We start from the raw sequence: 26,051 nt of genomic DNA, 5'->3' as shown, positions 1-26,051 counted from the left end.
TCCAGCTGTGACTCATGGACTGCCCTATGGGCTTTGTAAATATTGAACTTGATCCACACACACATTATTTGGAAATGCTGAATAAAGCCTTTTTGTTTTTCCTTAGAACACTACTGCTTTTGTGGTGTTGCTGTTGGTGGGGCTGCTACATGATTTTGGGTGGTGATCATGTGTTGGGTGTGTGGGAAATGTAGTAGTGTGCTGGTCATAGGGGGGACCCTGGTATCTGTGTGCCATCACAAGGTGTTAGCTAGGTTTCTCTGTTCATGTAAGCAGTTACTGCATGGTGAAATTGTCCCAAGGTGTATTCCTTCCTCTGTGTACCCTGACATCTTCCCTGCAGGGTGTTCCCAATATTCTGCGCTGAGCTGTGTCTACATTAGCTGGGTGTGTGACGGACCCCTTCAACTTTGGCCATGCATGCAGAGCGATGTCTCCACCTGCATCATTCGTGGCATCCTTGGTGATCACTGTACTTGTGTATGTAGTCTGTTGACATGACTTCATGTGGACATGTTCCCTTTTAGGCTGTATGCATGTGTGTACTCCCAGCATCGCACACATGTGGTACATGTACTGCAGGGTCTTTGTGCACCTGACTGACAATTGTGGCAATTGGATCTGTGGGTACTCCACCCTTTTTTTTTCCATGGGCAATGCTGGGGGCCTCTGCACCCACCCCTCCTGTGTCTGGGCACTGCTGGGAGGACTCTGCACAGACCCCTCCTATGTCTGGGCACTGCTGGGGGGACTCTGCACCCACCCCTCCTATGTCTGGGCACTGCTGGGAGTGATAGGCACCCACCCCTCCTATGTCTGGGCACTGCTGGGAGGACTCTGCACCCACCCCTCCTATGTCTGGGCACTGCTGGGAGGACTCTGCACCCACCCCTCCTGTGTCTGGGCACTGCTGGGAGTGATAGGCACCCACCCCTCCTGTCTCTGGGCACTGCTGGGAGGACTCTGCACCCACCCCTCCTGTGTCTGGGCACTGCTCGGAGTGATAGGCACCCACCCCTCCTGTCTCTGTGCACTGCTGGGAGGACTCTGCACCCACCCCTCCTATGTCTGTGCACTGCTGGGGGGACTCTGCACCCACCCCTCCTATGTCTGGGCACTGCTGGGAGGACTCTGCACCCACCCCTCCTATGTCTGGGCACTGCTGGGAGGACTCTGCACCCACCCCTCCTATGTCTGGGCACTGCTGGGAGGACTCTGCACCCACCCCTCCTGTGTCTGGGCACTGCTGGGAGGACTCTGCACCCACCCCTCCTGTGTCTGGGCACTGCTGGGAGTGATAGGCACCCACCCCTCCTATGTCTGGGCACTGCTGGGAGGACTCTGCACCCACCCCTCCTGTCTCTGGGCACTGCTGGGAGGACTCTGCACCCACCCTCCTGTGTCTGGGCACTGCTGGGAGTGATAGGCACCCACCCCTCCTGTCTCTGGGCACTGCTGGGAGGACTCTGCACCCACCCCTCCTATGTCTGGGCACTGCTGGGGGGACTCTGCACCCACCCCTCCTGTGTCTGGGCACTGCTGGGAGGACTCTGCACCCACCCCTCCTATGTCTGGGCACTGCTGGGAGGACTCTGCACCCACCCCTCCTGTGTCTGGGCACTGCTGGGAGTGATAGGCACCCACCCCTTCTGTCTCTGGGCACTGCTGGGAGGACTCTGCACCCACCCCTCCTGTGTCTGGGCACTGCTGGGAGTGATAGGCACCCACCCCTCCTGTCTCTGGGCACTGCTGGGAGGACTCTGCACCCACCCCTCCTGTGTCTGGGCACTGCTGGGAGTGATAGGCACCCACCCCTCCTGTCTCTGGGCACTGCTGGGAGGACTCTGCCGGTGGGGGTACGCTCCATGCATACGTGGGTGGGGGTACGTGTCGTACATACACGGTTGGGGTGGGGGTACGCTCCCTACATCCGCGGGTGAGGGTACATGTCGTCCTTACACTGTTGGGGTGGGGGTACGCTCCCTACGTCTGCAGGTGGGGGTACGTGTCGTACATACACTGTTGGGGTGGGGGTAAGCTCCATACGTCCGCGAGTGGGGGTACGGGTCGTACTTACACTGTTGGGGTGGGGGTACGCTCCATACGTCCGCGGGTGGGGGTACGGGTCGTACTTACACGGTTGGGGTGGGGGTACGCTCCATACGTCCGTGGGTGAGGGTACGGGTCGTACTTACACTGTTGGGGTGGGAGTAAGCTCCATACGTCCACAAGTGGGGGTACGGGTCGTACTTACACTGTTGGGGTGGGGGTACGCTCCATATGTCCGCGGGTGGGGGTACGGGTTGTACTTACACTGTTGGGGTGGGGGTACGCTCCATACGTCCGCGGGTGAGGGTACGTGTCGTACTTACACTGTTGAGGTGGGGGTACGCTCCCTACGTCCGCGGGTGAGGGTACGTGTCGTACTTACACTGTTGGGGTGGGGGTACGCTCCATACGTCCGCGGGTGAGGGTACGTGTCATACTTACACTGTTGGGGTGGGGGTACGCTCCATACGTCCGCGGGTGAGGGTACGTGTCGTACTTACACTGTTGGGGTGGGGGTACGCTCCCTACGTCCGCGGGTGAGGGTACGTGTCGTACTTACACTGTTGGGGTGGGGGTACGCTCCATACGTCCGCGGGTCAGGGTACGTGTCGTACTTACACTGTTGGGGTGGGGGTACGCTCCATACGTCCGCGGGTGAGGGTACGTGTCGTACTTACACTGTTGGGGTGGGGGTACGCTCCATATGTCCGCGGGTGAGGGTACGTGTCGTACTTACACTGTTGGGGTGGGGGTACGCTCCATGCATACGGGGGTGAGGGTACGGTTCGGACTTACACTGTTGGCATGGGGGTACGCTCCATGCATACGGGGGTGAGGGTACGTGTCGTACATACACGGTTGGGGTGGGGGGTACGCTCCATGCATACGAGGGTGAGGGTACATGTCGTACATACACTGTTGGGGTGGGGGTACGCTCCATGCATACGGGGGTGAGGGTACCTGTCGTACATACACGGTTGGGGTGGGGGGTACGCTCCATGCATACGGGGGTGGGGGTGCGGTCTGTACGTACACTGTTGGCATGGGGGGTACGCTCCATGCGTACGCGGGTGAGGGTACGGGTCGTACTTACACTGTTGGGGTGGGGGGTACGCTCCATGCATACGGGGGTGGGGGTACGGTCCGTACATATCCGTACCCACGCTGTGGAATGCTTGTGCGGGCCGTACCCAGGCCTTTGCCACGTGGGTACAGCGGTCCCGCCATTGTTGGTGTGACGTAGGTGTGGGCGTGGTACGACTCGTACCCACGCTCTTAAGGCGTGGGTACGGGACGTACCTGTATTGTTGTGTTGCCGGTTCGCGTCGTCAAGCACTTCTGTTGTGGTGGACGCTGGCTTTGCTGGACACGCCCCCACCCCCTCGTAGTGACCAGGGCCTGGGGGTCAGGTATGTCCAGGGCATGTGTGCTGTGTGACTTTGGTGGGGGTTTTGTGGCCTGCCCCTGGTCCTGACCCCCCCCCTTTCCCCCCTCACTTTGTTGTTCTGACCTTCTGCGGCGTCTGCGTCGGAACCTGTAGAGGAGGTCGACTGCTATGAGGGCCGGGATGACACGTAGGTTCGGGTCCATGTTTGTCCGTCGCGTGCATTTACTCCTTGTTCGCGTCGTCCTGTCTGTCCGTCGCGTGCAGGTACTCCTTGTTCGCGTCGTCCTGATTTCCCGGCTGCTGGAAAATATTCACCGTGAGGGATGACGTCGGTGCAAATCGTGATTTCTGGTTCGTGTATAGCAGGCTGCGTGCGTCCGGACGTCACGTCGGCGCTTTCCCGGATCACATTTGTATGTTTATTTTCGTCGGTCGGGGTTTTGTACGATTCGTACGGAAATGGTGTTTCCGTGCGAATCGTAATTCCATGTTTTTATATTTTGACGACCGGGTACGCGTCGGACGGAGAATATGCTCCGTCCGACGGTTTGTACCCGGTTTTTACAGGATCGTAATCGGCACCCAAATGTCTACAAACGTTCAGGAATGTCTTCTAGGAGTCAGGCCACAGCTTCCAGTTGATGGCTCTTCACCTCTCCTACTTCAATAAAGGACTTCCAGTTGGCTCCACTGACAAGAGCTAGATTCTTTTAGCTTGGTAGAACAGGAAAAAGCTACATCTCTTAGCTCTTGGGTATCCTTTTCAATTCCTAGAGTTTCAAGATAAAGGTGGCTGCAGTTCTATTCACTGTGTTCATCAAGCAGCTCGGAACTCTCCCAGAAGGAAGCAGGAACATATTATTTCTTCTGCTCAGCTCAGTCAGAACTTACAATGTTAAAAAAAGTTCCTAAAAGTTGTACTCATCTATGTTTGGACACAACTCCTAACTAAATCAATCCAATGCGCTCTCAGTATCCCCCCCAAGTGTGACCCACTTTCTGTGTAAGCAAGAACTTTCTTTAAGGTGTGTGAAATTCCTCATTCCAAAGACTCATAATTCTGGGTATTTTCTTACATTGCAGAAAGCTATGCAAGGTAAACATTTTTCTCTGGTCTAAAAATAATTTGAAGCAGAGTCAATCGCCATTTGTTATAGAAAAGAGCTGCTCCTTCCTCCATTAGGGGCCATTGAGGACAACACAGGGACTGAAAAAGCTTGGTAACCACCCATCGTTTCTCCTCCTCTATGTTCACACCAACACATCCACATATTCTCAGATAGCCTAGACCACTTTAGGCCCATGTGCCTGGACTTTGTATGGTCCTGCCCTACAGCTTGCACCTGAATTGGTCTTGCCAGCCCACTCTCAGTGAGCATTCCGGGATATCCCACCCAGGGTCCTTCTGAAGTAGGAAATTATATTAAGGAGTTTGGGCAGTGGTTATTAACATTGACTCATGTAGTCCTAGTCCTATGAAAGAGAAAAACACTTGCTACTACCCTTTAGTTATCACCATAATAAAATGTTCCTTCCCCATATTTTGGAAAAGAACGCCCCAGAGTGCCAGAGTCATTACAGAAGGAAAGCCCACGTTTCCCCCAAACTCTACTCCAGCTCTTCCCAAACTCTGCCCAAGGCCAACCCACTGCTACTTTAAAAGTATTAAAGAAAGGTGACATCTCTTCAGGATACATCTGGCCAACCCCTCTCAATGGGAAGGGTTCTGCTGGGGGCGGAAGTGTCACAGTGGAGGCTTGAGCGTAGAGCAATTTCTTTCCTTGGCTCTGTTGAAGCTGGACTGTTGGCTATGGTACTCCTGAGATAATGTGGTGTACATTCAGGAAGTGATAAGCAAGATACAGGAGGTTCTCGAAAGGAAAACAGATTAAGCCTTTGCTAACACAAAATTTGTGTAGGTAACATGACAATCTATTACACGTTTAAGGAATGGATGTAATCAAAATACCCCTTGTTGTTTTGTGGATTTATTTTCCTACACACTTTGAGATTGTTTTTAAAAAAAATAAGTCATTTCCAACCACAGATAGTAAGAATTAGGCTAAAAATATCACTGCTTAAAACATGGCCTGCTACAACCTATGCATGAAACTTGATATTTGACTGGTCCTGGTTGATTAGACTGAAATTCTTGGGTCCCTTGTCGTGATATATCCTTTCTTGCCTTGTCCAAATATCTTTTAGTTTCGTTTTTATTTGTGTGTCAAAATGCTTTGGGGAAATAATCCCTTCTTCATGTCAAACATAGTTTAATACATTTTTAACCTTGTGACCATAGTTAACACGACTTTAGACATCATGTATTAGGTCGAGGGGGACTGGGAAAGAGACGTAATCATGTATTTCCATCTAGTCTGTTGAATGATTTTTTGTACAATTCTCTCGCCCCTATTGGATCTTGTCGTGATTTCTATTGTGTTTTTATATTTGTTTATATGCTTTTATGATAACATTTTATCGAAATAAAGCTTTTGATGATGATGATGTTAGTTGTTTGAATGCGAATAGATACAACATCAAAGATTTCACACCTGAAGAGGATGCAGCTTTGCTAAACGTTTTCTGCACATGTAAAGCAGATTTACCAAATTCTAAAATGTGACTCCCAAATCACAACAGTTATTTTCTTTTTCGTGCTGACCAGCAGCCCAGTGCATCCAAATTGTCTGCTTACAGACGTTACATTTTTCTCTAGCTGATCTTGTAGAAAATATTTCCTGCACCTACGCAAAACGTGTGTGTACATTACAGTTCACCTACCAAAATATCATATAGGTTAATTTTATCAGAAAATATTTTTTAATTTTTAGGAAAGCTAGAGACCCTGTACAAACAATTTAATACACGTCCTCTACTTCAATACCTTCAGGGGTCCCCAACAATGAATCCCCCTATATGTCAGAGTGAGAGGGCGCCCAAATCAAAAAATGTATTGCTTAGGCAGGCTTGGTGTGACATCTTATGAGGACCACTGTTCTAGATGCTAAAAGCTTTCTTACCTCGGCATGGGCTCTTACAGGAAATTTAGAGACTCTACCTCCACCATTGCCCACTCATTGTAATCAATAAAGCAATCACCTATTATTGTGTTGTATGGAGAATATAAACTGGGTAGCCGAATAACTACCATGCCAGTGACGGAGTTTACACTCATTTTAGTGTCTGAAGAAGCACTGTCCCACTTAAAAATGTTGCGAGAGATTCGGGAAGCAGTATTAGGAAAGGATGCTCAGAGCTTGGCAAACGAACATGGATGTTTCTTATTTGTGCCACAAAGATATGTAGGGGCATATTTATGAAATTATCGTGCAGCCACCTTGCTGTGTGATAAGGAAATGGCAGGAATGTGCCATACTTAACAATATATGGTGCATTACACAGCGCTGGCACAGAATGTGCTGTCTAGCAGTATTTAGGCAAAACATTGAGTTTGAAACGTCGACTTACACAAATATCAAGTTGTAAATATCGTGACACAGAACTATTGTCAGCAAGAATATCTTGGTCAAGAATATCGATTTTAAGGTAAGAAATAGCGTTTTTAAAATTATATATGAGTCAATTAATATCGTTTGCAAAAATATAGTGGTTTAAAATATAGATGTTTTAATTTCTGTTATGTATTTTAGGATATATATTAAATGTATCTGATTTATTGTTTGGATATGTACCATTTATGGTTGTTTTAATATATGTGTTACATTTTTAGTAGTTCTCAATTTTATTTTAATAACATTTTGCGTTTTTTATTTCCGTAGTGGGTTGTGGGTTTATAGGGGAATAGGGTGGGAAGTAATTTAATTATAAATAAATTAATTATTTTTTATTAATATATATTTAATGAAGATATTATAGTGTTATGTGTGGGAAGTAATTTATTATTAATTAATTATAAATTAGTTGTTAATTAATAATAATTAAATTGTAATTAATTATGGTAATTGTGTAAAAAAATTAGGTGCGTGTTGTTGGGTTTATAGGGGTAAAGGTATTAGTTGTTAATTAATATTAGTTATTTAATTGAAAATTAAATATAGAAATTGTGTAAATATTTTAGGTGTGGGTTGTGGGGTTTATAGGGGTAAAGGCTGGAAAGTAATTTAATTGCAATTAATTAATAACTAGTTGTTAATATTAATTAATTTAAAATTAGGTACGGAAATTGTGTGATTAATTTTGGGTGCAGGTTGTGATGTTTATAGGGGTAAGGGTGGGAAGTCATTTATGTTTAATTAATTAATAATTCGTTGAATATGGGTAATTGTTTATTTTTTGTGTGGGTTTTGGTTTTATAGGGGTAAAGGGTGGGGAGTAAATTAATTGTACTTACTGTGTAATTAGTTAGTAAATACTATTATTTTTTTAATTGAAAATACATTTTAATTGTGTAATTAATTGTTTTACTGTTTAATTTTAGCTTTGGCGTGTGGGGATTGTAAGGGTAAAGGGTGGGAAGGTAATTACTTTTTAGGTGTTTTAATTAATAATGGTTCTTTAATTGATAATAAATTATGTTAATTATGGAACTGCATTTTTTCAATTTAGATGTGGGTTGTGAATTGTGTGGTGTTATAGGGTAGGGAATACAAAAACTAAATGTATGTCATAAGTAATGTTTTTGTTTCAAAATCATGTCTAACTAAAAATATTTATTTGTTTGATAATCTTTTTTTATTTTATTTAACCCCTTCCATGCGGGGCGGATTCCCCCGCGGTGCTGACCGTTACCTGCGCGGGCGTGGTCATGACGGAACGGTTCCGTCATGAGCACAGCTCAACCGACGCTCATGACGGAACCGTTCCGTCATGAGCGTCGAAGGGGTTAATATATTATTTGTTGGTATTTGTCATTTGCATTTAACTTTATAATATGTGTCTATTTTTTTAACATTTTTAATATATATATCCCCTCCTCAATCCAACACTTTCCCTACTGTTGCACTCACTGGAGTGGGAATAGTAAATTTTATCCCTCTGCTATCCAACACTTTCCCTACTGTTGCACTCATTGGCGTGGGAATAGTAATTTTTCTCCCTCCACTATCCAACTCTTTCCCTACTGTTGCACTCATTGGAGTGGGAATAGTAATTGTTACCCCTCCGCTATCCAACACTTTCCCTATTGTTACACTCATTGGAGTGGGAATAGTAATTTTTACCCCTCCGCTGTCCAACTCGTTCCCTATTGTTGCACTCGCTGGAGTGGGAATAGTAATTGTGACCCCTCCGCTATCCAACACGTCCCCTATTGTTACACTCATTGGAGTGGGAATAGTAATTTTTACCCCTCCGCTGTCCAACTTGTTCCCTATTGTTGCACTCGCTGGAGTGGGAATAGTTATTTTTACCCTTCCGCTATCCAACACTTCCCCTACTGTTGCACTGGCTGGAGTGGGAATAGTACTTTTTACCGCTCTGCTATCCAACACTTTCCATACTGTTGCACTCATTGGAGTGGGAATAGTAATTGTTACCTCTCCGCTATCCAACACTTTGGGGCCGATTCTGATGGCCGGTCGGACAGCTGTCCCTGTGACCGACACGTACCCGGAGCCGGTCCGTTCTGTATAGGTAGTACGATGCGCATTACTGCCAAAAACACGACCAACAAGTAGGCTGTGAATCAAGACCCATTCTCCGTCCGAGCCGTAACTCCCACAGAAGAACCGCGTCGCCCGGAAGCAATATCCATAGCAGTTCCCGGCATGACAAGTACGATGCGTACTTCCTACGCGCCGGATGGGTCGTCACGTACGGCACGTCACAGCATCCGGAAAACAAGCATATCAGCTACGATTCGCGCCACAGATCAATACACGGTACTAGACGGACCAGCTTGCAGCGGGTACGAGATGGAGCAACAAGCAGCGTGTACGACACGAAAACATCATGAATCCCATCGCGCAGGTCATACCAGTACTCTACATCTATGACCGGATCAGGGACCGACGCCGACGGCGCAGACGGTAAGTCAGACACCTACCACATAAACAAACGACACGTACCCGCAAAATGGCATACACACACAGGGGATACATATCCTGGCCACTAACAACAGCCCACCATAGGGGTTGCATGTCCAGCACTACTAACACCCCCACCCATAGGGGGCCTGTTGCCCATCACCCCTGCCACCCCCAGCTCACAGGGGGCCTGCTGCCCATCACCCCTGCCACCCCCACTCACAGGGGACCTGTTGCCCATCACCCCTGCCACCCTCACTCGCAGGGCTTATGTTGCCCATCACCCCTGCCACCCCCACTCACAGGGCTTATGTTTCCCTTCACCCCTGATACCCCCACTCACAGGGGACCTGTTGCCCATCACCCCTGCCACCCCCACTCACAGGGCTTATGTTGCCCATCACCCCTGCCACCCCCACTCACAGGGCTTATGTTTCCCATAACCCCTGCCACCCCCACTCACAGGGCTTATGTTTCCCATCACCCCTGATACCCCCACTCACAGGGGACCTGTTGCCCATCACCCCTGCCACCCCCACTCACAGGGCTTATGTTGCCCATCCCCCCTGCCACCCCCACTCACAGGGCTTATGTTGCCCATCACCACTGCCACCCCCACTCACAGGGCTTATGTTGCCCATCACCCCTGCCACCCCCACTCACAGGGGACCTGTTGTCCATCACCCCTGCCACCCCCATTCACAGAGCTTATGTTACCCATCCCCCCTGCCACCCCCACTCATAGGGGATCTGTTGCCCTTCACCCCTGACACTCCCAGCCATAGGGGACCTGTTGCCCATCACCCCTGCCACCCCCACTCACACGGCTTATGTTTACCATCACCCCTGCCACCCCCACTCACATGGGACCTGTTGCCCATCACCCCTGCCACCCCCACTCACAGGGCTTATGTTGCCCATCACCCCTGCCACCCCCACTCACAGGGGACCTGTTGGCCATTACCCCTGCCACCCCCAGCCATAGGATGGGTGATGCACAACACATCCAGCATATGCAAACATCAGGTATGTCCGCAAAATACATCCCCCACAACATCATGACAACAGTGTGTAGTCTGTGACAAATGCCCACAACAGTGAATATGGCTACGAGCATACAATGTAAGGAACAGCACATGTGTGACCAACACATGAGTGTGACATACACAAGGCAAGCATCACCATAGCACTGTGGCAATGTAAAAAGAACACCCCCTCACTGTGTAGAACAGAAGTCAAGTGGGGGCTCACAAAATGCAGCAGATGTGGAGCATTGTGGTGATGGGGACCAAACCCCCCTCAACACAGTGACCAAAAGGTAAGTGTCATCATGGTCAAAGCTGCAAATAACAAACAGCATGTATGATCCCTGCTCCCAACACATCAAACACTTCTGGGGAAAATAGTGGTTGTGTCCCATACACACAGAGATGTGTTGCGGCAAACAGTGCTGTGAAAACATAACACTCTCGGCCATGTGCAGACAAGCACCACACATGGGGGCTGACAATGCACACAGCGTACAATGAGACAACAGCAGAAGTGACCATCACCAAGCATGCACACATCTCGAAAATAGACACACCAACCAAAACAACATGTGTAGACTGTAGGTGTCAGCTCACTAACTCACATTCCATGCCAGCAATGGCAACCAACAACCAGGACGAATGTGCACAATGATGTGAAATGACTCACAGGGACAGCATGCAAAATCACAGAAACAGCATCCAGACAAAGGCCCACAACAGCAATACCAATGCACTGGTGCAGATGCGCAAACACAAACAGGCAAACTCACACTGCACATCGGACAAAACATGTGTGTGTGTCACAGTATCCACAGGCAATTACACAACACATGAGAGGGGCTGAACCACAGTGACACAGATGTGGACACAGTGCCATACAAAAGTAAACCATCATTGGGACACCCTCAGTGGGCAATCAGGCGTTGGGAGATGAGAGGGAGCACAACAGACACATGTGGCACTAGCTGGAATGAACACCAACTAACACAGCAAGAGATTGACACACAACAGCACAATCCCCAGGGACAAGACATTGGTGTGACACAAGCATGTATGACACCTCCACTGTGATGACAAAGGCAGATGTCGTACAAACTGGGAAACCCAGACATGTGTCCTGTGCCACAAACGTACATCACACATACACAAACACAAATCACTCAGCATGGCCCCTCATCCATGGACAAATGGGAGCTAAGGGACCATCCATGCAAACATTCACATCAGTCCACCATCAACACCACACACTTGAACTGCAACAATGTGTATCTGTGAAGCCCACATGGACAGGTGACATTGCACATGCCCACATGACAAACACAGGAATGTTGGCAGGAACTAAGGTGCACACACACATCCCACAAGGACTGTTTACAACCCTGGGGAATGACAGACACACTGCACAGTATGCGGTACATGGCCATGACCTCAAAGCTCATGTGACCTTCACAATCCCTGCCACTGTCCCTGAGGAACTTCGATTTTTGATTATGATCGAATCGACCCGCCATTTTGTGACCCGCCGCCATTTTGTGTTGCCATCACTCAGGCAGCACGGCGAACAAAGTCTATTCTGCTTTTTCTGTAGTCTGGTGTCAAAATACGTCCTCGGCCTCTATTTGCAAAGCTGGTGTAGAACTAGCCGAGTACACTAATCCCTGTCTGGCTTTTCTAATCCCTGTTTCAACTATCTGTTGGCTCACACTATTCTTTCCTGACTTTATCTTATCGACTGGCCTTCACTGTCTCCTGCTAGCATTCTCTTGTTTCACGACTGTCCTCCAATACACACAAACGTATCTCTCCACCTGTAAGTTAGTTATGAATTTGTTAATCTATCAGCTTGAGGGTGGGGTGACAAACACCATTGGAGGAGAGGTCTCTTCGAGTCATTTGATATTTCTGTTTTCGAACCTTTCCTATTGGTTCCGCTCTGTTTTCTAACTTTCCTTATTGGCTCTTTCTTATATGCTTTGGGAGTGTGTCTCGTTAATTATTGTGTATTGTATAGTATTTAATCTGATGCACCACAGAGTGAAGTGGCAGTCTCCTGAGAACCTACTTTGTGTACTTCTAGGATAACTGTACTAGCTGCAGCTAAATAAATCTGATCTTCTAACGCCGACAGAGTGTCCCGTGTCTCTGTGTAGCGAAGCAGGTGAACTCCGGAGACAGAGGGCGTACCCTGCGCCGCCAGGCCCAAAAGGTTCTGGTTCTTCATCCCAGGACTATGCAGATGCCAAGGAGGAACACAAGGCACCCATGCTGACACCTGCCAGCATCGCTGCCATGAACCTGACAAGTGGGAGCAGTCACACACACATGCAAATGTCTCAATCACTGAAAACTACCACCTAGTGACAACTACATGATATTGCGAACAAACAAGTGCCTTGAGGAACCCTCACTGTGTCCCATCTGTGTCTGACAACATCATCAACACTCAGAACTGACAAATCACAATGATGATACACCAATTAACAGGAGTGAGTCATGCACCCACACATCTGGTAGCCCATTGGGAAAGTAGTGGGATTAACCCAGTACAACTCAGCAAGCATCAACAACACAAACATATCAAGGGAACACTGTCTGTGTATGAACAGGGATGTGGACACACACACATGCACATACAATACACACCATGGGCCCAGGCCATGTCACTGGACAATACACTAACTTGAGGGGACACAACTCCTGTGGGAGCCCAGCTGTCCCAAACATATTCACCGCAAGTCCCACTCATGTCTGCAGAACACTTGGTCAGTCAGCCATCAGTTACTGCACAATGAAGGCTCTGGTCACAACAGCCTGGGTACGTGAGTCTCCCTTAAGTCATCTGCACATACTCAATACATATGTACAGCAAGTTGCACAGAGGACCCAGTTGCTCCAATACCAATGATGCCCACACCTGTAGGGCCAGTAGTGATGAGCACGAAGTATGTGGAAGTGACAATTTGGACAATGGGAAGCACATCATATGTGCAGGGGTGCAAGCCACAGATGTGACCATGGCAATTAAATGCTCACAGAGAGATGTACACAAATGGTTGATCCAGACACACCCAGGTAGCTGCAAAGGATGACATGGATACCCACCAGAATAGGATACATATCTCATGGACCACAGGGAGTACCTCCCATCAACACATCAGTATGCAACATGGTAAACCAAGCATTACATGTGCAAGGGCATCTAAAACAACCTCAACATGATGTACAGCTAAATCAAGTTCACAGGGACAAAGTAAAAAGCTTTATTCAGCATATGAAAAGCGAAACGTCTGTTCCAACAAAAGGTCAATGGCCAGTCCATGTCCAAAGGGCAAGGAGTGAACTAGAGTCAAAAATTCAGTATATGAAATTCGAAACGTCGGTGCAACCAAAAGGCCAATGGCCAGTCCATGTCAAATTGCCAAGGAGTGAACTAGAGTGACAACTGTCACACCTTGCTTGCCTGCACTGCTACGGACCGGAGTCATCCCCTCGGAGGGGCATACATGGGGGCAGGCCAGGCACCGCAGGGACAGGATCAGGGCACAGCAGAAGGAGGCAGTGAAGAGGTGGGGGATGCAACTGCAGTGGAGATGACTGAAGTGGTGGGTGCTGTCACAACTGTGTGGCACAAGGTAGATGGGGTGGGTGCCGGCACAACTCCAGTGGGCAGGTCAGATGGAGTGGATTGGCTCACCACTGCAGTGCCCAAGTCAGACGGGGTGGGCGTGGACTCCAAAGCAGTGCCTACATCCATGGGAGCGCAATGGGGGACAGGTGAGGTCTGCAGGGCAGGGGGTGGTGACACGGTCCCCACATCAGTGGCAGCAACTGTCTGACCAGGTGTGGAGGAGCAAGTGCTAGGGGGGGATGGCGTTAGCATTTTGGGGATGGTGTATCTGTGTGGGGGAACCCGGGGCAGGGAGTGGCAGGGGAACCTCTGGAGTGATAGCCTGGGGGATGGAGGACGGAGACTTTGCCTTGGAGCTGCGTGCTGGCGGGGGGTCTTGCTCTTCTTGCGCCGGGGGGACTTGCGGGTGGGCGTCTCGGTCTGAGTGCGCCTGGGGGAGGGTGTCTGGGTGTGAGGGGCACTCCCTTCTGTGTGTGGGGACTTCCTCTTCCCCTTGTAATCAGGATCTGCTGGGTCGGTGGGGAAGCGGCCAAGGTCACAGAGGAAGAGCTTCTGGGGGGATGGGGTTGCAGGTGAGGCAAGGGAAGGGGGCTGGGAGGGAGAGGTCTCGGAGGACTGTGGAGTGGTTGTGGATGACTGTGTGTGTGTCAGCAAACCAACCCCTGTGAGTGTGGAATCAGTCCCCTGCGCTTGCTTGTGTGCACGTCTAGCCTTTGGTTTGGGGATTTCTCTTCTTTGGACAGGTAGTGTGCTAGGAATTGTGGGTGCTGCAGGGGTATGAGGGGTGTGGGACTTTTGGAGGTGGGACACTGCTGCCATCAGGGAGGAGGCCACGGACTGGTTGGTCCTCTGTAGGGCAGACATGCCAGAGGAAATGCCCTCCATAAATGACACCAGTTGTGTCAACAGACCTGTGTGTGCATGGAGGACCTTTAGCATCGACGTCTGCCCCACATGCATCTGTCTAAGTAAGTCCACAGACTCCTCACTCAGGGCAGCAGGGGACACAGGGGCAGGGGGTGCGGTGCCTGGCACAAAGGAGACATGCTCACGAACACGGGAGCCCACAGGGACCTCTGGGATGGGAGCCGATGGGAGGGGGGTGGTGGTGGTGGTAGTGGCGGCGGCGGAGACAGCCTCTCTAGCTGGGGTTTGGTGGCTGCTGACACCCGTCTCCACAGGGGAGTCATCCTCAGAGCTGCTGTGGCCTTCAGCTGGGGGGGATGGTGCTGACGACTCCTCTGTGTGGCTGAAATCGCCCTCAATGCCACTGGGTCCACCTGACTCCTCTCCTTCTGTCCCTGTAAGGCTCTGTGGCTCCTCCTGTTCCGTGGAGCTGTCCCCTCCTGTGGCCGTGGATGTATCTGGATAGGAGTAGGAAGTAACAGAACAACATCAGTCACCTGCACCGACTGCACATACCACAGTGAGTACATCACATCACAGGGCAAGCCCTGGCATAATCAGCTGAACACAGCTCAAAGTGCCAACACTGTTTAGAATAAGACAATTGTCATTTCCAACATCAACCATGGCACACATATCCCTCCTTGATTTAGACACATATGTCTGTTGCATGTTGGATGCTAATACCCCAATGTGCCAACATGCACCACCCACACATTAGTTGTACATGCAAGTGAACATGTAGGAGTATGTCACTAGACCCACAGCACATCTCCTGCGACTGACTCAGCACAGGTGTCCGGATGAAGGGATGGGCAGAGACTAATTTCACATGCTTGGGATGCATGCCAGCAACACACACTATGATGTACTCATGTCCTGATGGGCAAGGCCACAATGGGGTGCATGGTGCACACTTAAACACAACGCAGGCTCACTCATAGCAAGTTCAATGCCATGGCACTGGGATGCCCTGTAAGTCAGTCAACACTGTCTCCTGTCACAGGGGCAGGGCATCCAGACAACAACAATATGCACTGTCTCACAATCCTAGCTCAGGGGCAAATCTGACTCTGCAGATGACTGGTGCACTTGCCCATCCCATGCAAACAACATATCCAGGACCCAGAAGACCCCACATCATGAAAATCAGACATATGAGTCTCAGAAAACACGAATCCATGTACATTAACACATCACAGTCTGCCATGCATATAACCCAGCTGCATGAGGGACAGAGTTGCATACACCATTGTGCGCTGTCAGATGCTCACACACCTATATGTCACACAGGTCTTGTCTCCCACAGTCACATTGCAGATGTCATGCTGACCCTCGGAATCATGGACACCCCAGTTGTACGTAGCAACAAGCCACACCCTAATGATACAGAGGCACACACCTGAGGGCACATGTCACGAAGCACAACCTGCAATTTCACACACAGGAGTGGGATTACAGAGTATTTCTGAATGCCCTTGAGGGGGCAGGACTGGGCAGGACTAAGTGAAACAGTGTTTTCCCCCCGGACAGTAGTCAGGTGGCTAAGCAATTGTGGCATACTTGCATACCTACTCCTGATGCCCAAAAATTGGAGTACCCTGCTGCATGGTTTTGTATTGAATACCCCAGAAACATGTTGCGAGTCAGACCAGCAATTGGTACACATCGCAAGGGCACACACAGTTCACATGTCAGATCTCAGGCATTGTGTAAACAATTGACCTACCCATGACACACACAACAGAGTCACGGGAACTGATGCTGACTGGTACCTGATACATAGCTGACTGCAGGGACACAGTGCCCTAGTGACACAATCCAAAGACTGTAAGGGCCACACCTGTGGAACAGATGAGGAGGGTGCATCACGCAGATGAGGGACCTGATTTGGGGACTACAAGACCTACGTAATGTGGAAGTGTGACCCGGACTGCTATTTGCATGTCAGACATAGTACACAGATCAGGCATGGACTTACCCCCTTCCTGCTGCTGTCTGGCCTTCAGCTGCCTATCTAGGTCCGGGAGGACCACCACCAGTATCCAGAGCATATGGGGAGTCAGGGTCCGGTGTCCGCCCCTCCTGCGTGGAGGTGACAGCTTCAGCTGGACTCTAGCTATCCTCCGGGTCCAGCCCCGAAGGTCCTGCCACCTCTTCTGGCAGTTGCGGATACGGCGCTTGTAGACGCCCACAGAACGAGCAGCCTGGGCGATGGTCAGCCAGATCTCCTGCTTCTGGTGGGCATCAACCTGTGAGGAGGACAAAGTGAAAAGTACATAAACACACATGCCCCAGATTTGTGCAGCACACAATTAGATATACATGTCATCATCACAAAGGGGAAATAATTACACAGGTAGTGCAACCCTGGGGAATGAAAATTCACATGCATATCTGACATGTTAACAATGCATGGATAGCTTAAGCTGGCAAAAATGCACTTTAGCAGCAGTAAAAATATTCAGTACATGTCCCTACACACTTTGGGGGATGAAAGTAGTCAGTGATAATGCTTGCCACTGCTGTACACACTGCTAGTACTGCTAGTCAGACAACATGCCTAATTAGGAAGGCAGTGGACAGCACACTCACCTGCTCCCCTGGTGTCCCATAGAGCTTTCTGTACTCTGGAAGGAGCCAATCCAGCAGGGCCTGGTTCTCCTCCTTAGTGAAGGCTGGGGCCCTCTCCAGTGTACGTGCCATAGCAGGAGCCACAGGATGCAGAGACAGCAGCAGTGGTAGCAGGGATGTGGTCATGTAGTGCAGGCAAGTGAGCTCCCTGGGATCCAGCCAACCTTATATCTGTGCTGCAGAGGCAGACTCTGTGCCATGTGTCCAAAGTGATAGGTCCAACACGGTTGCATTCTATGAATCTGGCCAATCCATTTAAAAGTACGACTCGTACACGTCTTCCGCATCGCTCAAATCTTAACCTTCATGGAACACTTGAAATTGCAACATTGTTGTAGGCATCCAACTGAATTTCCAGTGCACAACTCGTACAAGTTTTGAATCCGCATCCGTCTCCATGACAGTGCTGAGCCAATGGGTGAGCCCGGCTCGTTCAACTGATTGTACAACGCGTATTTTGAATGTACACATGCACCCGTCTCCATATGATTCAATGGCCAAGGCGTACGCGCGGCTCAGACATGACCCGTGCAATGCGTACGCATTGTCACCCGCGTCGGACCTCATTGCATTCAATGACAATGCGTATGCACGGCTCGGACATGACCCGTACAATGCGTACGCATTGTCACCCACGTCCGACCTCATTGCATTCAATGACAAGGCGTATGCATGGCTCGGACATGACACGTGCAATGCGTACGCATTGTCACCCGCGTCGGACCTCATGGCATTCAATGACAAGGCTTATGCACGGCTCGGACATGACCCGTGCAATGCGTACGCATTGTCATCCGCATTGGACCTCATTGCATTCAATGACAAGGCGTACGCACAGCTCGGACATGACCCGTGCAATGCGTAACCATTGTCACCCACGTCGGACCTCATTGCATTCAATGACAAGGCGTACGCACGGCTCGGACATGACCCGTGCAATGCGTACGCATTGTCACCCGCGTCAGACCTCATTGCATTCAATTACAAGGCGTACGCGCGGCTCGGACATGACCCGTGCAATGCGTACGCATTGTCACCCGCGTTGGACCGCATTAGTGTGACTATTAGACGGATGCAACACACATATACTGGACATGGACACCTGCACACACCTGCCACACTATAGCATTGGCCACAAAGTGTCCCATGGCATGTGAGGCTGCATTCCCTGGGTGTTTGAGGGGGCCACAGCAGTTTTATTGTCTGGCCCTTTGCGCAGCCACTCCCAGGCTGTTATCTTGTACAAGGGGGGAGAGTCCTTTGTGTGTTGTGCACATTTGCACTGTGATGTGCAATTGGACAGTAATTGGCATGAGTGAAGGCCACAGTGTTAGGTTGGATATGTTTGGGGCATGTCACATACACCCTGAGTCCTGGGGGTGATGGCATGTATGTCACAGTGAGACCTGTAGCCCCAATAATGATGTGCACCCACAGTCTGTGTGCATGTTGTGTCTCAGATGTGTCTGATCACATGTTACCAATGGGTGACAGTCTCCACATCCATGTGGTATATGCATCAACCTTGATGGGGTGTGTGTCTAAGAGACGTACATGTAGGGCCGGCATGAACCACAGTGGCCACTACATGTGGGACTTACGCTTGCCTTGTGGTGTGTATGTGGTATAGGGGTGGGCGGAATTTGCGAAAGCGACTTTCGCAAATTATCGCGAAAATGTTTAAAATCTCCGCAAACACGCAGAAATATCGCGAAGATGCGGAAGTTTTTTTCCCGCCCGTTCGCGGTATTTTCTGCGTGTTCGCGGCTCGCCAACTTACCCATGCGGTTGCTTGCGGGCGCGGCCATCTTGTTTTCACTCTTCTCACGGTGCATGATCACGAGAAGAAAGACGTGATCGCGCGACGCATGACGTCACTGCGGGCGCGAACTGTCGCGAGAACGCGCAAATGGCTAAAAACAATCCAACATCTCATGGAGAACGCGACCGGATCGGGAAAACTTGTCGGCGAACGCGGGGATTCAGGTAAGACGATCGCGCGGGTTCAAGAATGTATTATTTTACAGCGCGAGCAAGAACCAAATTATCGCAAAGCTGCGGAATGCAGAAATTTTGACATTTCCGCGCTCTCCGCGGAACGCGGAAATGCCAAATTATCGCAAATTCCGCGAACGGAACGGAAATTTTGCCCAGGCCTAATGTGGTACGCCATGTCCATTGCTGTGTTGATGTGGCAATACAGGCACAGGGTGCCTGGGTTTCTGCATGGCAAAGATCTGTGATGCCTGGGAGACATGAGTCCTCATTAGTCACTGGGGTGGGTTTTTTGAACGTTGCAGCAGCACATAGGTTGGGTGACACAGCCAGATGATTAGCCCATTGCACTACATGGGACTCATGTGGGCATGTGGAATTGAGATGTGAGGTGGTGGTCTTGTAGGTGACATATGTGTCCATGACCAACAGCACACACCTCAGTACATTGTGTAATGTCATGAACTAGCATGTGAGAGTGATCGTGGTCATGGCCACATGGGGGGATGTCCTGACAATTTTCCTTCGTGCATCTCTGTACTGCAGGGCACCAGCTGTGCATCGTCCGTTCCCAGACCTTGCAACCATGCAGGAACGCGTACCGCTTCACCAGGCCACTGATTGAGGAGTTGGAGGAGCAGTTGGTGCCACATCTGCTACCTGGCCGGACATACCCTACAGCACTGACCCCAGAGGTGAAGGTGATGGCAGCCCTGCACCTCTTTGCTACTGGTACCTTCCAGTACACTGTGGCTACTGCTGGTAGTATGTCGCAAATGATGTTTAGTCGGGTGCTACGCGATGTCTTGGAGGGGATGTTGCAATTCCTCGACCTGTATATCAAGTTCCAGAGCCAAGATGAACTCCCTGAAATTAAGGATGCCCTTTATACACTGGGGAGGATGCCAAACCTCATTGGATCCATTGACGGGACACATGTTGCCCTGATACCACCACAGGCACATGAGCAGGCATACCGTAACAGGAAGCACTACCATTTGATCAATGCTCTAGTGGTCTGTCTTGCTGACATGTTGATCACACATGTGTGTGCACGGTTCCCTGGTTCGGCGCACAATGCCTACATAATGAGGAGTGGTCACATTGCAACGCTGATGTCACAGATGTCAGCTCAGCATGCCTGGCTTGTCGGTGTGTACTGACTGTTTCTCATTGTGTGTGTTTGTCATTGTTGTATTCCACACTCCTACCAAACTCATCTACTTGTTCATTTTTGTGTGTGTAAGTGACTCCGGATACCCCAACATGCCGTGGTTGCTGACACCCCTCAGGAACCCTGTGACACCAGCCGAGCTGCGCTACAATGAGGCACATGGTCGGAGCAGGAGGGTGATTGTGCGGACATTCGGCCTCCTGAAAAGCCGCTTTAGCTGCCTGGACAAGACCGGAGGGGCCCTCCCATATGAGCCTGCAAAGGTGTACAAAATAATACCGGTCTGCTGCATGCTACACAGCATGGCGGTGCGGAAGGAGGTGCCTCTCATCCTGGATGAGGATGACGACAACCAACGTCCGGCACCTGTGGAGGATCCCGGCCTGGGCCAGGATGCCAGTGATGATGAAGATGATGGTGACGTCCGCTCCCAGCTCATCAACAACTTCTTCACCTGAAAGTGAGTTTCCAGGAATGTGTTGAGCCAGCTCTGTTGCTGTCTGACTGTGTCTGTGTGCCACTTGACTGGATGCGTGCTGTGATGTGTCCATTCAGGTGGTGTGTACTCCACAATAGGGTAGTACTTCTAACTAGTGTTTGTGTAGGTGTTTTGCAACATGTTTTGTTTTGTTTTGTTCATGTGTATTGCATTTATCTCCTGTTCGTCTTTCCTTTTGACTGTATATTGTCTGTCCTTCCCAGGGTCCTTTGCCTGTTGTGTGGTCAACACTGACCCCCAACACCCAGAAGCCAACACCAGTATGGAAGTTGAGAATTCCCATCATCTGATGTACCACACATCCCTGGACACCATTCTCCAAAACATTGTGAGCGTGTGTCCACTGTTACGTAGAATTACTGTGCAACTATTGTGGAATTAACGTGTTGCTGGTGTGTAATGAACCTGTGCTAGGCTTTGTTATGTGCGTTGTCTGTCTTCCCACATCTGAGTGATATCTGCTTACCTCACCTGAGGACTTGTTACCACTGACTGTGCTTGGTGTTGTGTCTGTGCATGCCAATGTGTTTCAGGTCAACATCATTGTATGTGATGAGTCACATGGCCATGGTGTGTATGTTTTGTGTTGCCATAGTGGTTTGTCTCCCTCACATGTGTCACATCCCCATGACTGACCTTACGTTGGTCACATTGTTGCAGTATTTGGCATGCACTGTGTTGTGTAGCAGATAGACTTCGCCCTGAACATGACAAGTTTGAATCACAACAGAGGCAAGTATGGTGTACTGGTGAGTTTATTTACAAACATGTGTGAGTGCGGTGCACAGGATGTTGGGTGCTGTACAGTGGTTTGGGAATCCAAAGTTCACATTTGAGTTGGACGTGCTGATACATTGGCCCAACATGAACCCTCCATGTCATGTGGGCGAGTTGTGTGCGATTGGACAAGGTGAGCGGGTTATGCACAAAGAACATTGTCCAGAACAGGTTTAGAGGCCCTGGGGGATGTGCTGGGACATCTGCCTCTCACATGTCCTTCTTCGGACGACCCCTCTTCTTCCGGGGGGGGATCCTCATGTGCAGGCCTCTGCGGTGCAGGGGACTCTCCGCCAGAGTCCTCCTCCCTCCCTGTGGCGCTGGCAGATGGTGTTGCGACAGATGTTGTGGGCACACAGGGGGGTGGGGACAGGTTGGTGTTGATCTGGCGCAGGCATTGTAGTATGTCCCGATGCACCACAGTAAGGGCATCCCACTTCGCCTCCATGCGGGCATGGTGGGCGACCTGCTCCTGTTGCATGTCCTTGAGGATCCCCACTACCTGGCCAAATCCTCCAGTGCTATCCTGGTACGCATCTATGAAGCGTGCCAGTTGGGGGTCATCATGCAGTCCAGACCCCTCTTCAAGGCGTGCCCTGTGCCTCCCACCCCTCCCAGCACCCCTCTCAACATGGGCAGGACCAGTGGCGGTACGCACAGGTGACCCTGGGACCCCTTGGGTGGTGTTGCTGGTGGTGTTGGCTGTAGCTTCCGGGGGGGTCCTGTGTCCCTGTGCTGTGGGTGTTGATTGTCCTTGGTCTGTCTGTGTTGGCGAGGGTGCCCTGTCGGTGTCCAGATGGTGGAGGCGTGGGTACAGGGGGGGAAGATGTTGCTGCTGCTGGTGCTGCATGATGGCACACACTGAGGGGCCAGGTTGGTTGTCGTCATCCGAAGAGGACTGTGAGAGAGTCAGACCAGAGAGCTTAGTGTCCAACAGAGTCTGGGACTGGGTATCCTCGTCATTTGTCAGTGGGTGCCCAGCACGACCTGTGTTTGGAGGAGACACACAATGTGATTTATGTTTCTACATGCATCATTGGTTCACAAACATGACATTTTCTACTTTTATAACAGATGCCTGCCTGTACACTGCTTTTTCCCAGCTTGTCCGACAGAGTTAGATCTTGTTGTTGGCCATTTGCCAGCATGGCCTTGTGCTCCCCACAACAGAGCCCAGTGTCAGACATCTTGTCGGTCCCTTCCCACTCCCTGTGAGGCGAGTATGGTTCAGGTTGATCTTGCTGGGCCATGTGGGTGGGTGTAGGTTGTGTGTGACTGCGAGTCCCATCATACTCTTGGCTACACCCCCTTCCCAGCATGCCCATGCTTCCTCCCACTTAACTCTGCTTCCCTGTGAGGGGGTGTGACAGCAATGGCAAGATGGCTGACAGTGAAATCCTGGTGTTTGTTTGGCTACAAGTCCCAAGTGAGCCCCTGTGCTTCACACAGCAGCAGCCAGTACGGGGGATGTTTTGCTGATATTTCAATGAGGTCTGTGTCAAAGCATGGTATCCAGTGAGTTGTGTGGAGTTTGTGTTGGGGGGTGTCTCCCCATGCTGATTAGTAGGGGTGGGCGGAATTTGCGTAATTGCATTATGCAAATCTCCGCGAAACGGTAAAAAATCTCCGCGAACACGCAGAAATTCCACGAACACGCGGAATTGCTTGTCCGCGGTGATTTTTTCCTGTTCACAATTGCTGTTTGCGTGCTCGGGGAGAAACATCTCGTGAACACGCATTTTGAGAACGCGAACAAGCAAAAATTTCGCGAAATCGCGGAAAGCAGACTTCTGAGCAATTTCGCGTTCCCCGCGGAACGCGACATTCCGCAAATTCCGCAAATTCCGCAAATTCCGCGAGCGGAACGGAATTTACCGCCCAGGCCTACTGATTAGTATGGTCAGGGCTGTCAGTCCTCCTTCCTATCATGACACGTGCTTCCATTGTAGGGCGTGCAAGTTGTCTTTCAGGATGTCAGTCAGTGGTGTCCTGCTTCTGATTTGCACACAACCCCTAGCAGGACCCAGTGTCAGCCATCTTGTCAGTCATTTTCCACTCCCTGTGATGTGGGCATGTTTCAGAGAGGTCTTGATGGGCCAATCTGGAGGGGGAGCATCATCTGTGACTACAGGCCCCATCATGCTTTTGGCTACACTCTCTTCACCTGCATCCCCACTATTCCTTCCTGACAGTCAGCTGCGCTGTGAGGTGGTGTGTTTGTGGTGGCAAACTGTCTTGCTGGATGCATTTGGCTTAGTGCCTGTGGCTTGCTCTATTTGTTTGTAGGTTCGTGCATGTCATGACACTATGAGATGGCAGGTATTATGTTTGTGTGACTGGCATACACATCTTGGGTTGATTATCTATTGGTTAGTGTAGGTTTGCTTGGGGTGCATGGTTTCACTTGCCACACAATCTTGGCTTTGTTGTTTGTGTACTCACCAGTCTCTGGGATGTCTGTTAGGCCATGGACGCTCTCTGGTGGTAGGATGTCCCGCACCTTCTCCTCCCAGGTCCTGAAGTAGACTGGTTTAGCAGGAGGGCCACTGCCGGTGCGCTGACTCAAGGCATGATCTTTCTCGATGATTTTCTTGACCCTCCTGCGCACGTCATACCACCTGTTCTGGATATCGTCTTTTGTTCGCAACGTTGGTGCTTGTGCATTCACCTTGTCCACAATCCTCGCCCACATCTTTGTTTTCTGTGAGATGGGGGTCCTTTGAACTAATGTACCAAACAAATGTGGTGCTACTCTGATGATCTCGTCTACCAGCACTTCTAACTCACTATCTGTGAACTTTGGATTCTTCTTTGGGGGCATGGGGATGGGTGGTGGTGGTGAGGGATGTGTGTGTGAGGGTGCAAGTGATGTTGGTTTGGTGTTGGTTTTGCTGTGTGTATGTGTGTGTGTTTTCGTATGAGGTGCTGATGGTGTGTGAGTTGTGTGATGGGTGAGTTGTGAGTGTGTCTGTGGTTGCTGTGTACTGGTGTTTGCTGCTGGCTGTGTCTCCTGTTTGCAATGATGACGGTAGTGATTGTAGTCCTTTATATAGTTGTAGTTGTGGATGTGTCTTTGTCCAATTAATTTGTGTTGGGTATTTATTGGCGTAGTCATTCTTTGTTTGGTCCTTTTTTTGTGTTTTTTCCTTTGTGTTTTGTAGGCATGTAGGAGAAGTTCATGTAATGGAAACAGACGCTGCTGTTGTCTCGTGCAGGCTTCTCCACCTCGTTCACGCTGCCTGTCTTCTGTGTTTGGTAGGCGTTGTTCGCGGCGGTCTCTATTGCTTGTGTGCCGGGTTGTCTGTGCGTGTCGGTCGTGCGGCTTGGTCTCCGTGCGAGTCGGTCTGGTTTTACACGCATTGCATCGTACTGCGCTAATCGTACATTGCGGGTTCGGGTCGGTCGGGTTGATTCCGGGTTCGTGTCGGTCGGTCGGTGAAAATCGCGTCGGTTTCCCGGCCGGATCACTATTTTCCCTCCGGCTCGGTCGTACGGCTTGTATTCCGTACGTGTCGGTTGTTATTCACTCGCGTTGCATCGTGCTGCACGGGTCGTACGGCGCTGGTCCATGTCGGTCGGTATTCTGTCCGGGTCAGTGTCGATCGGTTAGTTTTGCGTCCGGAATCGGAATCGGACCCTTTATCTACTGTTTTACTGATTGAAGTGGGACCATTCCGCTATCCAACACTTTCTCTACTGTTGCACTCACTGGAGTGGGAATAGTAATTTTTACCCCTCCACTATCCAACACTTTCCCTACTGTTGCATTGACTAGAGTGGGAATAGTAAATTTAATTCCTCCACTATCCAACACTTTTCCTGGAGTGGGAGATTTCAGTTTAAAGATTATTATATAGTTTAGTGTTTTAATTTACAATAGAAGGTTTTTTTTAAATAGATTTTATGTTATTGGTATATGTCTGTGTGTTTGTATATATATATTACCTACTGGCAGTCGCAACATTCTATTCGCAATAACTTTGACGA

This window comes from Triturus cristatus, chromosome 1_2 (assembly GCF_964204655.1).
Source record: "Triturus cristatus chromosome 1_2, aTriCri1.1, whole genome shotgun sequence".
NCBI lineage: Eukaryota > Metazoa > Chordata > Amphibia > Caudata > Salamandridae > Triturus > Triturus cristatus.
Note: the sequence above shows the minus strand (reverse complement) of the source record.